This window comes from Gossypium hirsutum, chromosome A03, assembly GCF_007990345.1.
Source record: "Gossypium hirsutum isolate 1008001.06 chromosome A03, Gossypium_hirsutum_v2.1, whole genome shotgun sequence".
Taxonomy (NCBI): Eukaryota; Viridiplantae; Streptophyta; class Magnoliopsida; order Malvales; family Malvaceae; genus Gossypium; species Gossypium hirsutum.
The window spans coordinates 7,228,915-7,246,560 of NC_053426.1; the positions used below are offsets into that span (position 1 = coordinate 7,228,915).

The 17,646-nt window shown below is 36.6% G+C and overlaps 1 non-coding gene across 1 annotated transcript; it reads right to left on the minus strand.

Moving 5' to 3' along the window:
• Window positions 1-1,827: 1,827 nt before the first annotated feature.
• On the minus strand, window positions 1,828-1,933 carry LOC121227770 (small nucleolar RNA R71). Its single transcript, XR_005925293.1, has one exon. It is a non-coding gene; the product is annotated as a small nucleolar RNA R71 (small nucleolar RNA).
• Between the last annotated feature and the right edge of the window lie 15,713 nt (window positions 1,934-17,646).

Sequence of the window (17,646 nt, forward strand, 5' to 3'; positions counted from 1 at the left end):
CACATGGGCAGACCACACAGCCGTGTCAATTTGGCAGGCTCGAGCACGGCCTGAAGTAATCGCACACGGGCGCATCACACTAGCGTGTCCCTGCCGAGCCCAAGTTGAGTCCAATTCGGAAAAGACCACTTTTGAAGGCTCATAGGCATTCCAAAGCCTATAAATACACCCTAAAGGAGGAAGAAAAGGGGGACGGAGAATAGGGGGTAAGGAATTACTCCAAGGAAGTCGATTGATCCATCTCAGAAACCGGATTCTTCATCAAGACTGAAGATCTCTCCTCAATTTCCCTTCAAGAGTTTTGGGTTTTCTTTATGTTTTGTATTCTTTATTCTTCTGAGATGTTTTCTTATTTAGTTATGAACTAAAACCCCTAAATACCTAAGGGGAATGAAACCTAAGACGAATCTTGTTATTATTTTCTGAATCGTGTGATAAATATTTAACTTGTTCTTAATTTTGTGTTCTTAGTTCTTGTTTTGATATCCTAGGATACTGATTCAAGACATGCTTTTATAAGAGGAGGAATAGACCTTGTCTAAGAGTACATTTTTCATAATTAAGTGGAGTTGATTGCGTGCCTAGAAATAGGGTGACAAGAGTTTACCGGATTAGGGTGAAACTAATAAGGGGATCCATAGATCGAGTTAATGCAACCTTAGAGTGTTAATTAGAGAAAAGTCTCGATTATTCAATCTAGGGATTAGACGTTATTAGTCTTGAATAGGGATAATAACATAACTTAGGGATCTCTACGGAACAAGTTGAATGAATAAATCGTCCGATTCGGAGCCAGAATAACAAGTAATGTCTAGGTGGATTTTTCCTTAGGAATTGTCTCAACCAAAAGCAATTCCCCAATTCTTTTCTCTGTGCGTTCTTAGTTTAGATAATTAGTTAATTAAAACAAAATCTCTTTATTCTTAGGCTAGATAATAGAAAGACAGTCGTTACTAGTACTTTTAGTTCCTTTGGGTTCGACAATCCGGTCTTGCTAAAACTATACTACTGTTCGATAGGTACACTTGCCTACATCGCGATAATAGTTAGTACAAGAACGAGTAATTATAAATATTTAAAACCTATCACGAAATCACGCGATCAAGTTTTTGGCACCGTTGCCGGAGAACTAAGATATTAGGAACGCTCAATTTTTATTACTTTAGCCATTTATTTTTCTTGCAATTTAATTTAATTTTATTATTATTGTTTATTAACCTACTATTTCTTTCTCTTGGCAAGTTTTCATAGTTTACGACTAGAAGAAACCTGTCGGGACCATTACTTTTTGACGAAGAAATCGATTGCACAGTTCGTAGAAACCAAAGAGAAATAAGGCGAAGCTTAAAATACACGGGGAACGAGCAAGAAGACGATACTCAACCCCAACCTAAGAGATGGCTGAAAACCAATGCAATCAGCTACCTTCTGCAATTGCGGCTAATGAAAATCCTGCTCCACGCACTATGTAAGATTATGCTAAACCTTCTTTATCAGGAACTAAATCTAGCATAGTTAGACCTACTGTAGCTGCAAATACTTTTGAATTAAAACCTAACACTATTCAGATGATACAGCAATTTGTTCAGTTTGATGGTTTGCAGGATGAAGATCCCAACGCTCACTTAGCAAACTTTCTGGAATTTTGCAATACATTAAAAATCAATGGCATTTCTGATAATGCCATTCGTCTTTGGTTATTCCCTTTTTCATTGAGGAACAAAGATAAACAGTGGTTGAACTCATTACCACGAGGGTCAATTACTACTTGGGAACAAATGACTGAAAAATTTTTACTAAAATATTTTTCACCGGCTAAAACGGCTAAATTACATAATGATATCTCTTCTTTTGTACAGATGGATTTAGAAACACTTTCCGATGCATAGGAGAGATACAAGGACCTTCTGAGAAGGTGCCCTTACCATGGGTTACCACTTTGGCTCCAAGTACAAACATTTCACAATGGTCTGAATCCTTCGACTCGGCAAATGGTTGACGCAGCAGCGGGCGGAACCATCAATAATAAAACACCAGAAGATGCCTATGAGTTTATAGAAGATATGTCACTGAATAACTATCAGTGGCAAGTCATAAGGACAAAGCCAACAAAAACAGCCGGCATTTATAACGTCGATCCGGTCACTATGCTATCTAATCAGGTAGAACTCTTAAATAAAAAGATGGATGGTTTTCTTAATTCTTCACAGGTTCACCCAGCAATACAGTGCGAAGCAAGTAGCGGTGGAACAAACCATTCGGAATACCAACCTTATGGCCACAACATGGATAATGAGCAATTAAACTACATGGGTAAAAATCCTCAACCTCAAAACAATCCATTTAGTAACACTTACAATGCAGGTTGGAGGAACCATCCCAATTTCTCATGGGGCGATCAAGGAAATCAAAGATCACAACATCCTCCGGGCTAGCAACAACCACCTTACCAACAGGAAAAGAAGCCAAAACTTGAAGAGATGCTCTCAAAGTTCATATCAGTGTCAGAAACCCGTATTTAGAACACTGAGATAGCACTTAAAAATCAATAAGCATCGATCCAATGACTCGAAACTCAGATAGGCCAGCTATCCAAACTAATCTCCAAATGACCACAAGGTAGCTTACCAAGTAATACTGAACCTAACCCAAGGGAACACCTCAACGCAATTGCTACTCCAGATAAGGAAGGATTCATTACGCCTGAGCCAGAATTGATGCAAGAAACTGTGGTGAGCAAAGGTAAAAGTGAGGTAAGTCATAACAAAATGGTGAATGAAGAATATAAACCTCGTGTCCCATACCCTAACGCGACAAGGAAAGACCGCTCAGACGAACAATTCATTAAATTCCTTAAACTTTTAAAAAAATTACATATTAACTTACCGTTTATTGAAGCTCTATCGCAGATGCCAAATGCAATGAAATTTTTAAAGAGCCTTTTGTAAATAAGCGAAAGTTGGACAAAGTGTCGCATGTAGAGCTAAACGCAGTCTGCTCAGCTATTCTACAGAATAAGCTACCCCACATATTGAAAGATCCAGGGATTTTTACAATTCCTTGCTTAATTGGTAGTTTAGATATAAATCATGCACTAGCCAATTTAGGGGCCAGTATTAACGTCATACCTTACAAAATGTTTAAGCAACTAGGTCTTGGGAAACCTAAACAAACTAGGATGAGCATTCAATTGGCAGACAAAACTAAAATATTTCCTAGGGGTATTATTGAAGATGTACTAGTGAAAGTAGATAAGTTCATATTTCCCGTTGACTTTATTGTTCTAGACATAGAAGAGGATAATAACACCCTTTTTTATTTTAGGGAGGCCCTTTTTAGCAACTACTAAAACAATTATTGATGTTGGCACAGGTGAGCTTACACTTCGTGTGGGAGACGAAATGATCACCCTTCAAGCTCGTAATTCTGGCATCACATCGAACATTGAAGGTAATGGTCCACACCAGTCTACTAAAATTGACAATATGACACAACCTACTTTGCAGAAGTTGAGTTTCAAAAAAGTTCATGAGCTATGTTCCAACAATGATAGATGACACATTCATGAAGAACGAAGGCTACGGATAGAGGAGCTAGACGAATGGCGAGCACATAAACCAAAAACACACGATAAACCAAAATTATGCCAGAAGGAGTTCGATACCTCTCCAAATCAACTTAAGGTTGGTGATAAGGTCTTATTAGATGCCGCAGATCCCCACATTGTCACTACCACACCGACTGAGGAAATCCCTCTTACGGTACTCAGTATTTTTCCATTCGGTACGGTGGAGGTGAGTCATCCCAAGTTCAGCACTTTTAAGGTAAACAACACCCGATTAAAACCTTATTTTGATGAGATTGATAGCAGGAATGAGGAGTATAAACTCTTCAAACCACCACGACCACTCATTGAAGAGGTAAGTCGAGCTTAGACTATAAATAAGCGCTTCTCGGGAGGCAACCCGAGCACTAACATTATTAATTTCTTTCAATTTTGGTATTTAACTCCTAACCTACTAATAGAAATCTTGAATACAGGTGTTTCCACAGAGACACGGCCACTAACACGAGCGTGCTTAAGGCCGTGTGAAAACAGGGCAAAATATTTCCCCAACACGGGCTATGATAAAATGCCACGGTCGTGCGACATGGCCGTGGTCAAGCCTGCCAAAACACCATCGGTGTGCGACACACCTGTATGGAAGAACCGTGGATGAACCTATTAAAACAACACGGGCGTGCGGCACACCCGTGTCTAATACCCGTGGTCGAACCTGTTAAATGAACACAGGCGTGGGACTTGCACACATGGACGTGGGAAAAGCGAACGAAGCTAGATACGGGCATGGGAGAAGTGAACGAAGCTAGACACGGTTGTGCGGCACGGCTGTTTGAACCCACACACCCAAGGAACACGGGTGTGTACTAAATTTCAGTCAAGCCCAAATTTGAAATTCGCGAATCACACGAGGTGAAATTGGGGAACACGGGCGTGTGCCATGGCCGTGTGCCCCAAAAATTTATAAATACCTTGCACTATTCACTTCCTTTTCCATTCAAAAACCCTAACCCTAGCCGCTGCAACTCCACACGGCCCCCTGCCATACCCGTGTGCCACCTCCAACTTCATTTTTTAAAACTCAATCTCTCTCCCTTAACGTTTGTTTACTCCTTTCACTTCTATTTTACTTATTATTAATGCTTATTATTACAATAATCTCCATTACCTTTGAACTAGTTTTCTTTTTTATTCATTACTTTATCATTTAGTTTGCATTTTAGGTTCTTTATTATACATTTCGAATTAAATCAAGTTGTTAGACACACCTCATATCCATGACATTACTATGCTTATTTTCATGCTATTATCATGCCAATGTCTATCATTTAAATTGCATTCCTAGGTTAGTTACCATACAATTTATGTTAAATTGAGAATAGGAAAACCTTATACCCATTACATTTCTATTCTCATTCTCATTATTATTGTGGTTGAGTTTGCTTCATATTAGTAGTCTTGGCTAAAATAGTTTACTTCCCCTTTGAATATGTTTACCTATTATTATTGTTCTTTATATTACAGGCTTTCAATGTCATCTTCAAGAGGAAAGAAAACTGTCGTACCAACTTCGAAGAAGAGGAAAGGAGCGTCATCTTTCGAGGGTCCAACCGCAAAAATTTGTCACCCTCTCCTACAGTTTCCATGAGGGCCCCAAGAAGAGCTCTTCCAAATACTTTGGGCCCGACCTTTAGCAGCAGGCCACTGTATCGACTGGGCTGCCATAGAACAAGTTCAGATGGCTGATGCGATTCGGGCTCTCCTAACCACCGACCCTTGGGAACTGTTCTTCGAGATTATTGAGCCAACATACCTCGAGCTCACGATAGAACTATGCTCAACGTTCCATCTTCAGCCGTAATGACGAGGTACGATGATCCCAGCATGGTCTAGTTTTGCCTAGGCAGATTAATCAGCCAGCTAAGCGTCCCAAAGTTTGGTGCTGCACTAGGCTTATATACAGAGGAGTTCAGGGAGGAGAATGAACTACATGCTCTTAGTCGCCACATACATGTCTCTCCCTCGAAGTGCTGGCACACGTTGGCCCCTAGCACAGCCTCTTACAATCCTAGCTGCTCCAAGGCATCAGTTCTCCCACCATCCTTGAGGTATTTACATGCTATTTTAGCTCACACAATTACATGGAGGTGAGAGAGCACTGGCGTCGTCAACACCCACGACGTCTACTTCTTATGGTGCATGTCGCAAGGGCACGTCATCGACCTTGCCTATTCCATCGCCTTTGCGATTCAGAACCAAACAGAGAGGCATCGGAATGGGTCATCTCCATTGGCCCCTACGTGACCCGACTAGCGCAACACTTCGGGCTCCTCAACACCGCAGCCCAAGAATCATCCCTCACCCTCATCGGCTAGATTTCTCCACAAGGCATCTCGAGCATGCTTAGCATGAGGATGATCCAGAGGCGCCGAGGAACCTACCCTCCCCAATATCGTCTAGCACAATCTGCCGAGGAGGAGGCCTACGAGGACATTTCTGATGATGTCCTCCCATAGCACGAGGACCCACCGACCCAGCCACCACCACCCTCCCGTCCAGTTCATGCGGCGGCTTCATATGCTAACATCTCTAAGTGCCTCAACCGATTTGAGCAGCAGTATTTTTAACGATTTGACAACATTGATGCTACTCTACAGTAGATTTGTCAGCACCTCCACATCCCATCGCCAGTCCCACCTCGCGAACCATCCAGCAATGAAGATGTTCAGAAATATTTATTATTTTATGTTTTTAATTTTTATTGAAACTACTTTTTATTTCTGTTAGATTTTAGAATTTTATTTTTAATTATTAATTTCGATATTTCTTTATGGGTAATTATTCTTCCTAATATCCCCTGAAAAGTTCCTGATTTTACAATAGTTACATAGAGCTCTTAAGCTCATCATCACATAGGAACTAAAACTCTACCGGAAAAGGTTCTCCACGACTGCCATGTCCTGCTCAAACACGACCATAGCTACCACTAGATATAATATCCTTTTGGCGTAGGACTTATGGCCTAATGAACCTCTACGACCGCCGGAGTATCCTCCTCCATTCTCGAACCGATCACACTCCAAAACTCTAGTTCGAGGAATTCATCATACAGGAAGTTTCACTTCTCTCCCTATCTAATTTTTATATTCTAATATCTATCTTTGTACATTGAGGGCAATGTACATCTTAAGTGTGGGGGGGCATTCATTCATTATTAGAAAAATCCCTGAATAATCATCTCGTTCTCTTGAAAAACTCTCATATCATTTAGGATAAATTTTAATTGATTTATGATTTTGATTGATATATATTGAATTAAAACATAAGCATTTATGCATTTATTGTTTAAACTTTAAGACATTAAAGAATCAAGGCATGATAAGTTGATTTTTAAGAATTTAAAATTATAGGTTTTTTCCCCAAGTCTAGGTATTACTTTGAATTGGAATTCACGAGTCTAAACATCAAAAGCCATCATTTTTGTGAGATTTTTGAGCCTTTTGAGCATCTATTAATTCTTTCATGCTCACCTTTATTATTGCTTTGAGTGCGTCAGTATTGAACTGTTATTCTAGAACTTGCTTGATTATGCATGTCGAGACCATTCCATTTGATTTGATATGTCAAAATGATTAAGGCACTTAGGATTAACCCACTCATGCCATGAAAAGCCTACCTCCACGATTAACCCCTAGTAAACCCCCTTGAGCCTAACAAGTCATTTCTTGTATTACCCTTAATATTAACCTTTAACCCATTATTGTTGAAATCCCCTAAATTAATCCCTATTTTTTGTCAAGATTTGAGTTGAATGGATTGCCTAGCTATGTTTTGTTCCTAATAGTTAGTTTATATTATCTTAACTTGTTCTTAAAAAAAAACTATGTATACATATCTGTAATAGATATTCTGAGAAGAAGCTCTGTTGTACGCAAGTAAAGATTAACTCTTTTTCTAGTTAGGTAATCTTTCAATTCAATCTCGATTCTAACCATTTCTTTCAGCTTGTGACCACACCCCCTAACCAAGCGTCGTTACAACCCTCTAAAGACCTTTTGATTGATGTATCATATTAAATTATGTGGTGGAGATTTGATTTTCATGCAAGCCTATGGTAATAACTTTTCATTATTGACTATTGAGTGCTTCATTTATTGTCCTTAAACACCTCAAGTGATTTGAGTGAATCTTTAGTAAGGATGTGAAACTCTATGATATTCTAAATCAAAGGTAATTTGTGACAACCCAAAATTGACCCTAGTCAGGAAGTGGTTTCGAGACCGCTAAACCGAGTCACCGAAATGTTTGAATGTGATATTTATTGTCTAGAATATGTAATTATGAATGTGTGAAAATTTCAAGCTTCGATTTAGTCGATTGCATGTGAATTTAGTCAATAGGACTTATGTGAGAAAATTTTGAAATGTGATAGGTCAAAGCATAAGGGCCTATTAGTGCATGTTGAAAAAGGGGGGACTTGCATGTCAATTTCCCCCTATTAGTAGTGGCCGGCCATGACAAGCATGGTAGACCAAGTGTGATGGGCAAAACATGTCATAGACATGTTGTGTTAGTGCATCATGAGTGGAAACATGTCACAAACATGTTATGTTAGTGAGGTATGTTAGGAAAAATAAAATAATGAGCATGGAAATTAAATAATGAAAGGGAATATGATGAAAACAAAAAAAAGTGTGTGGTTGTTTCTTCCCCCCATTTAGCCGAAACTAGAAAGAAAAACAAAAAAAAAAGTGCTCATCCTTTGGTTCATCTTTGGCCAAAAATTTTAAGGAGGAAGGAAGAAGAAAGGTTGAAGAGGTTCGGCCATGCATGTGACTAGGCTAAGGTATGTTTGGTGATGTTCCATGAGATGCATGCATATTTTAGTTGTTAGCTTGAGTTCTACCTAGCCCATGGTCTAAATCTTGCTATGTGATGGAAATGACACTCGGCCATGGATGCATCATTCTTGGTTGATGTTTGATGTTGTGGTGATGAGGCATGAAGATGAGTTAAGTTTCGGCTAAGGTGGATTTGTGTTGATGTCATTTGCATGCTAAGTGTAAAGCTTTGTAATGATGCATGTGATGGTGGATTGATGATTCTTGAATCTTCTTTTTAGCATTTTTGAGTGAGCACATATGTGCATTGGTTGCTAAATGGAGAAGAACCGGCTAGCAAGTTGTGTGCTAAGGCCGAGTATAATTTTTGTATATTAATGAGTAATGCATGTGTTAAATTGATGGAAAGGGAGAGGATGCTTTACTAGTGTATATATGTGTGTATTAGCCAAGTTTTGAACTTGAAACAAAAGGGTGTTTAGTCAATACAAGTGACCATACTTGTAGAATGTATTAAGTGTTGAAATCGGCCCCAAATTAGACATGCATATTCGGCCAAGGGGGAAAAATTAGCTAAAATGTTGAGTTTGATTCATGATTCCGTACATATGTGACTTTAATGTCTAATGTATAAATATGGGCTAAGTGCCTTGTGTTCCTCTTTTCGATGCTCAAATGATTAAATCAATTTATTTGTTTAATTAAGCTCAAGAGCAAAGGGGAAATAAATCCGATAAAGGGAAGGAAAAAGTGGTCGAATAGCTATCGGAATCGTTCGACAACACCCGAGGTAAGTTCTTGAGTAAGAGAGCTTAAATTAAGATTTGATTAGATCATGTTTTAAGCAAACAAAATCATGCTCTTTGTGTGTGGCTATTGAGCCGAAATTGCAAGAATGATAAATGTCTTGTGTTTGAGTTTTGCTAACGAAAACGAAATACGAATGTGCCATGATTTATTGTTAAATGTGCATGGTTATTTGAATGATGTCCGGGCTAAGTCCCGAAGGCTTTGTGCTAAGTGACCATATCCGGACTAAGATCCGAAGGCATTTGTGCGAGTTACTAAATCCGGGTTAAGTCCCGAAGGTATTTGTGCGAGTTACTATAACCGGGCTATGTCCCGAAGGCATTTGAACGAGGAGCTATATCCGGTTAAATTCCGAAGGTACGTGATTTGGGAATGAATGATCTTGCTGTAAAAATTTCAGTTAATACTCTAAAAACATCCCAACATTGAGGTATGTTTCGTATGTGCTTGAATTTAGTTGAGCCCTTACAAATAAGTATTCGCTCAGTTGATAAACGAGCTACCGGCCTTTGGCTAAGTTGATCTTTTGTGTATGTACATAAGGGTTGGTAATGTGAAGCAAGTATGATATCGAAAATTTGTGCATATGAAATTATCCGTTTAACTATATGAATGCTATACTTTTGTTGTGCTGGAATTCCTTGCTCAAAACTTACTAAGCATAAATTGCTTACTCCGTTTCATTGCTCCTCTGTTTTATAGATTTGGTTCTCCAGCTATCGGACTCGGGATCTTGAAGTCAAAGTCGCCCACACTATCAAAGCCCCCTTTTGGTACAATTTTGGTTGAACCTCGAAATGGCATGTATAGGACTACCTGTTTGTTGTGGGTCGTGGACCCTTTGGACTTGTAAAATTTTGGATAGCCATGCGAAAATGGCTTATATGTGTTTGAGTATAATGTTATAATCATTTGGTGTGGATATGCTTGACAAGGATTGGCCATGGGAATGGTTAATCACTTTCATAAATTGTGCTATCTATGCAAAAAGGGCTAGTTGAATCATGGAAACCATGAAATAGGTAAAGTCTACCTTAAAGGTAGATGCTGACAGCAGCAGTGATGTAGATTTGGAAAATCACTAAAAATAGTAGGAATGGAATTAAATAGTGAATAAATTATGTAAACGAACCTTGATGAATCTATTTTCATTGGAAAGTAACGAAACAATCATACGGACAGTATGTTAAGAGATATTCAGGTTCTCGTGAGACAGGGCCAGAACGGTTTCTGGATTTCCTGTTCCGACTTTGGAAATTCATTATAAATTAACCAGAGACAATTAGGAGTCAATCCATATATGTATAGATTCCTCTCTGAGTCTAGTTTCTATAGAAACAAACGGCATCAGTATTGGAGCCCTGTACAAGGAGATATCCAAGTCGTAATGCACAAAGGTCAGGGTAGTTGATCCCGGTAACATGGGAGACTTTGACTAATAAACTGTACTAATTGGCCCGACCAAAAATTCTAGAAAAAATATGTAGATGGGCATATGAGTCTAGTTTCAGGGAAAATTTACGGAACTGGATTCCGAGTTTCTGAACTCAAGATATGATTTTTAAAGCGACTGTTACGCAGATTGGCAGTGTCTGGAAATTTTCTTTTAAAAGTCTGTTAACACCTCGTGTTCGACTCCGGTGACGGTCTCGGGTTCGGGGTGTTACATAATTACTTAGATGCGGAGAAACACCAATGTTTGCATGATTAAATACTCAACTTGGAATGTTTGAAACTTTTATGTTCTTCTTAGTTGAATTCTCAATGTATGATTACCTATGGATTATTCTGAGATATTATTGATAGGAATTGCAAGTTGAGAAGAATTTATTTTGATTATGAGTTGAGGATTTTGCTTTAGGACAAGCAAATGCTTAAGTGTGGGGGTATTTGATAAACCGTAAATTATACATATTTTTATCCCATGTTTAATGCATTTTATGGATGATTTCTCATTAGAATTGGTGAATTCGATGCTCCTAATGCTTTAATTTCATGTTTTATACTTAGGAGAGCATAGGAGAGCGAAAGGAATGAGAAACGGGCCAAAAACAGAGAAAATGGGCCAAAGTACGAACTCAACACGGCCTGGAATTCCTCATACGGGCAGCCCACACGGCCGTGTCAAATTGGCAGAATTGAAGCACGATTCACACGGGCAGACCATACGGCTGTGTCAATTTGGCAGGCTCGAGCACGGCTGAAGTAATAATACACGGGCGTGTCCCCTGCCAAGCCCAAGTTGAGTCCAATTTGGAAAAGGCCACTTTTGAGGGCTCATAGGCATTCCAAAGAGTATAAATACACCCTAAAAGAGGAAGAAGAGGTGGACGGAGACCTGAAAATGTACTTTTTCGATACTTCTAAATTTCGGGTCATTACAATTTTTCTATCTTCCCAAAATAAAATTTAACGTTTATATATTGAATAATTTTCTCATCCCAATTTTACCCCTATAAAATTTTGACGATTTTATCCCTGGTAAAATTTTGAGAAAGTTTGTTCAATATGTCACAACTCAAAATCTTCACTATGAAAAAATGATTTATTTTCATTTTCGGGCTTGAAAATAGTCTAAAAACATAAATTCATGCTTCCATCATTTTTTAAGTAATCCTATATAAGATTGCAATTTTCCATTTCCATTTTTGGAAACCTACAGTCATTTCCAAATGATTCCATTTCTCCATTTCGAAGAAAACCATTACCATTCTTGAATGTTTCTCGTTTCTCTTTTTTTATTCATTCCGTTCATTTCTATTCAAACACACAATTCATTTCTGGTTTTAATGAGCTAGCGAAAGAAACGATTGGACATATGCAGTTAAAGCTCAAATGTTTTATAATTAAGTTTTGGCTTTTCACCTATTAATTATAAACTCATCTAGTCATAAAGTCACTCCACTATAATATCGTGATTAAGCTCTCCCCAATGACATACCATTACGAAGGCAACTATACGTCCTCGTCCAATGACCTTGTCATAAGTGTCTTACATTAATAGAATATCTTTCATCTCTTTGGGATAATATTCTCTCTCCTAATATGATCATATTTTATCTTATGCTAACCATTACATCTTCCTTCATGAAAAGTCAATCGCTATCAAATAGTGATCAAGTCATCCATCACAAAGACGGACGACCTGTGACCACGTTTACTTTTCATCAACCATGTAATGCCAATAGGAGGATATCATTTAACCATGTTTTGGGATACAAATTCCACTGTTGCTAATGGCGCTACATACTATAAAATTCGTACACCCAACGCCCCAACTTTCAATTCCTTATATATCTAAACTCAAGCTTTTACTTACATCACAGTGTATGAGTCACGCATACATAATCTGCCATCCAATCAAGATTTAGGTATGCTACACTATGAACGTCACAACTGAATTAACCTATAAACGAATACAAGATCTATTCTGCTTGGGTCTTGTCTGATATACTGTCAGTCCAGTTAGTCACATCTATGTCTCTATCTTTTGGGAGTTATCCGCTCCGATGTCAAAGACAAGGCATCTCCCCAATTGGACATGATAGATGAGATATTTATCTTCAATCAGTTTGCTTATTTTTTATTAGACTAAGGACATGTTTATATTCATCTACTAATACAAGTTGTCTTTCCGTACTACGATCTGACCACGTAATACCGCTTAGTAGTAGTTAAACACTAGACAACCAATGAACAATATTTGCTTCCATTTTTCTTTGCGTACAAAAACGATGTGAGGAAAATTATACAAAGCATATTAATGTAATCAATGAATTTTTTTATTAACCAATCTATTCAGAAAAGAATTACAAGTGTATATTGACGAAAATACTACACTTAAGGCATTAGATCTAATAGTTTGTTACAACTAGAATGTCGTCTAGTAGTTGTCATTGTCATCCTATTGTGAATTTTGCTCCGAAGTGTTATTGTCCTTCTCATCGTCCCCATCTTCCTCACTTCTGTAGTTTTCTCCTATACCTTGATCCTTAGATCCATCCATAGGGTCGTATTTGTTTGATGGAAAATTTAGTACTCAAAAACCATTTTTCTGTAAAAATTCTTGTTCTTCGGGCCCATCTCTAGTATCCATCTTATCATCCATTTAGTACTCGAGAGTTCATTTCTCGTAGTCCCTTTCTGAGCCATTAATGTTGTTTTCCTTTTTAAAAATGTCAACATGTCCATATTTTGTTTTATTCGTTGGTACCAATCTTTGATTTGTTTTAGATTAAGCTCAACGTATTAGGTATACATATAATCACCTATTTAATTATTTATCAGTCTCATGAACTACTCATTTACATCCAGTGGAACCCTAACCTTTTTGCATTATGTTGTCACTATGTGAGAGAAGAAACCTCAACCTTCTTCAAGCTTATACAGCGTTTCATGTCATGATAGATCCATTTGTTGACATATATCTACCTTTTCTCGATTGAATGCTTGGGATTCCTTATGACATTTTTTTGCATGTTTCCTCGTCAATGTGGAACTTTAGCCCTACACAAAGTAAAAGCGAAAGAATAGAGAAAAAGATTGCAGTAATATATTAAGAACGAAGAGAAGTTTTTAAAGTTGAAAAGTTTGGGATGTTTTAGAGTTAGATAAGGATTAGAAATAGGTTAAAAGTTTTTTTATTTTAAAAAGAATGGTATGTTTTGGTTAAAAACCAAGTAAAATAAGGATTAAGACTAGCAGGTTCATAATTGGTCGGGTCGATCCTGTAGAAAATTGCAACCAGGTCACAACATAGGAGTTCCCTATTGCGACACCAGTGGAAAACTTCTGATGTCGCAACATAGGGGTTCGATGTAGTGACACTCTTTAAATTTTTTAGATTTTGGGGCTACTGACTATTTTTCACTGCACGGAGGTTCCATGTCGTGACATCAAGCTAGATTGCTCGATTCTTCAAATCTGTGATTCGTGTGGCGACACGAAGTTTTCGTGTTACGATACTGACCCTGTTTTGGCCCCTCCTCTTGATTTTCAATGTGTTTGGTTCATAAAAAACCTATTTCTTAAACAGTTTAAATAAAACTATTTCCTAATCTACAGATAAGTATATTAAAATACAAAAATTTATAAAAATTTAAATTAGTTTCAATTGTCAGGTGTTACTTCAAGATTTTCTCGTCAACTCTGTAAATCTATATGTGAATGATTCATTTATTGATTGTCTATCAAAATTAGTCCAATGTCCATCATGACATTCGACCATTCTCCGTTTATCCCGCTCTTGTACTTTACTCTTTAGTCTTGCACCAATCACAGAAAATACATTTCAGAGATCAAGGTTGATAGAAACACTTATAAGCATTTTATAGCATATTTGCCCAAAATTTTCCTTATACCATTGATTCTGTAAGCCACCACCTTTAGACGTTTTAATTTCACCATTTATTTTTATTTTTAATTCATTTTTCTCCCAATCAGAAGTGAACCTAAAGGAGTCTAAGAAGGGTTCCCTCAGCAAAATGGGTATTTCATAGTTTACCTCAAAATCTAAGGTTGTAGAATCAACTAGAATCATAGATTTACACCTCTTAACCAACACATCTTTGAACATACCTTTTAGTTGAGCTACAATTTTGTTGGCTGGTTCTAGTATAAAGTGGGTGTTTTTAAGTTCCCTTAACCCTAGTTTGTTGTATATTGATAAGGGCATTTAATTAATACTAGATCCTAAGTCATCTAAAGCCTTATCAAGGTATATGTTCATTATCTTCATTAGCATTTTGAAACTCCCGGGATCTTTAAATTTTGGGGGTTCCTGATTAAAGGATTATCACTTTACATAATATGTTGGTGTTAAATTGGTATTCCTTTCCAAATTTCTTATGCCCCTTCATTATTCTTTTACAATCTTTTCTTGCATTGGAAGTTTCTTTGTTGATTCAATAACGGGTAATGTAACATAAAATGATTTGAATAAATTTAAGAAACATACATCTTTTGTTACATTCTGATTTTGTTCGTTCTCCAGTCATGGCAAAGCTAATGTCTTTGTAGGGATGAGTTCAGTGCTTGGCCCATTTTTTAGTCCAATTGCCAAATCAACTATTGGCTCTAACTCGACTTTAACATCTTTCTTTAGAGTAACCTCTTCTTCAAAATCATTGGTATTTTCTTTATTTTCTTTTAAAGTCACATCTGCCAGGCTAATTAAAACTTTACCTGTACAGAATGTTGTTGTCGCTTATTGCTCTTCCTCCTTTTTTCCAATATTTGCATTCAATATTGTTTGGGATACCAACGAACTCATCAGGATTTCTATCTATGTCAGAACTTTGATTGCTATTGCACTAGTTTATTGAAACTTCATCTCTTTGCTAGCTCAATTCTAGAATTAGCAATCTTTGATTTTCTATAATCTCCCATTCTTCATATACTCCATCTTAATATATTTCATCATCGTAGTTTGCTTTATCATCAGACCACATCTAATCGAATTCATCCATGATTGAATGAGACTATCATGTCAATCTCAATAACTAACTCTACAGATGTCTTCCTCTCTTTAGGAGTATGTATTGGGATTTTCGAAGAAAAAAAATGTTAGCAAATTAGGATAAAAGTAAATGAAAGTGAAAATTAAAGATTTTATATGTAATTTAAAATTTTCCTAATTATTCTTATTGAAAGTAAAGATTAAAATTAATTTAGTAGTGTTGCCTCCCCGGCAATTGCGCCAATAACTTGACCGCCTTCAAACATACTAATATCTACAAAGTAATTCCTACAGCCAAATATAAGAGTTACGCGGTCTCTGCAAGTATACGAGTCAGGTTGTAATATAGTTTATGCTACTAAGTAGGGAGTACTCCGAGGATCGTACCCAACAGAAGAAAATATAAGGTGAAGAAAATATAAGGATCATACCCAAATAATTACTTTGACATTAGTAGATTTAATTAGTATTTTATTAAATTATATTATGATAAAATATAAGGTGAAGAAAATTTTACTAAAGAAAAAATATGTAAGTTGCATTAAAAAGAAAAAAAAAACCATTTTGCTGACTTAATAAATTCTAATAATGGAAGACTAACTTGCTTTGTTCGTCATAACTAATTCCTATTTTGGGTTCTAATCAATCAACTAGTTGTTAACCTAGTAGGATATCTCAATCTTCCACTAAATAAATGAGTCAACAAGAACTACTTATCTCTTGACCTTACAGTCCAGACCAAATTAGGGTAAGATGTTTATGGATAGGCAATACCAATTTTGGGTTCATTCCCACCTAGATGACTTCCTAGGTTGTCAAGCTTAAGGTTTAAGTTCTTCCTGTCCCAACCAATTGAACCGCTAAGAAACCCTACATAAAAATTAATTACTCCCACGTCCACTCACTAATCCTCCATAAAAGGATTAGTTCCTTATGGATCTCATGAACAACATATGTAACAGCCTATTTTCGGTAAAATCGGAACAGTGATTTCTGGACCACAAATCCGATTTCAGAAGAAAAATTATTTTTATATTATTTTATGGTCTATAGTATGATAGTAATGTCGTATAAAAAATTTGTAAAGAAATTTTACCGATTACATGTTTAATTTGATAAATGACCAAATTGCACAAAGTGAAAAAGTTAAGTTTTAATAGCTAAAAGGATTAAATAGCTATGGAATTCAAAATTTGAGGTCTTTAAATGGAAAATAATCCATTAAAAATGCTTAGTGGTTAAGGATAACGATTCATCCATGGAAAATAAAATAAAATAAATGAAATTCGAAAGTGAAATAATAAAAGATGATAAATGATAAAAAAAATAAAAATATCATCATTTATATCATCTTTCCCAAATTAAAAGCGTAGAAACCTTAGCCATGGAAACCTAAGCTCAAGCCAACTTATTTTGCTTGATTGTGTAAGTATTCTTGCTCGTTTTTGATGATTTTTATATTTTCGAGATCGTAATAGTTTAATCTAGCTATCTCGGGAATTAATTTGCAAAGTTATCAAGTACCAGGGTTTTTCCATGGATGAACATAGATGAATTATGAATTTTTATGGTAGAAAATGAAAGGTTATTTATAGATAAACAACTTTTGTAAAGGGAATTTTGATGAAATTATGATTTAGGGACTAAATTGAAAAGAAGTAAAATTCATGAAAAATTCTGAATTTTATGAAATACATGGGCTGTAAATTTTACATGTAAAAATCGGCTAGGCTTGGAATAAGGATTAAATTGCATGAATTTCATTTTTCGAGCCTAAGTTTAGGGGCAAAATGGTAATTTTAGTGAATTGAATTGAAATGAAAATGAATTAATGTTAAAATTCATAAATATAGATTCGGATAGACCAAATTCGGAGTTAGAACAAGGAAAAGAGAAAAATGTCAGATTAGTAGTTTTACGTACACGAACATTTGTCGAGGTAAGTTCGTGTAACTAAATTGTGTATATTTATATGC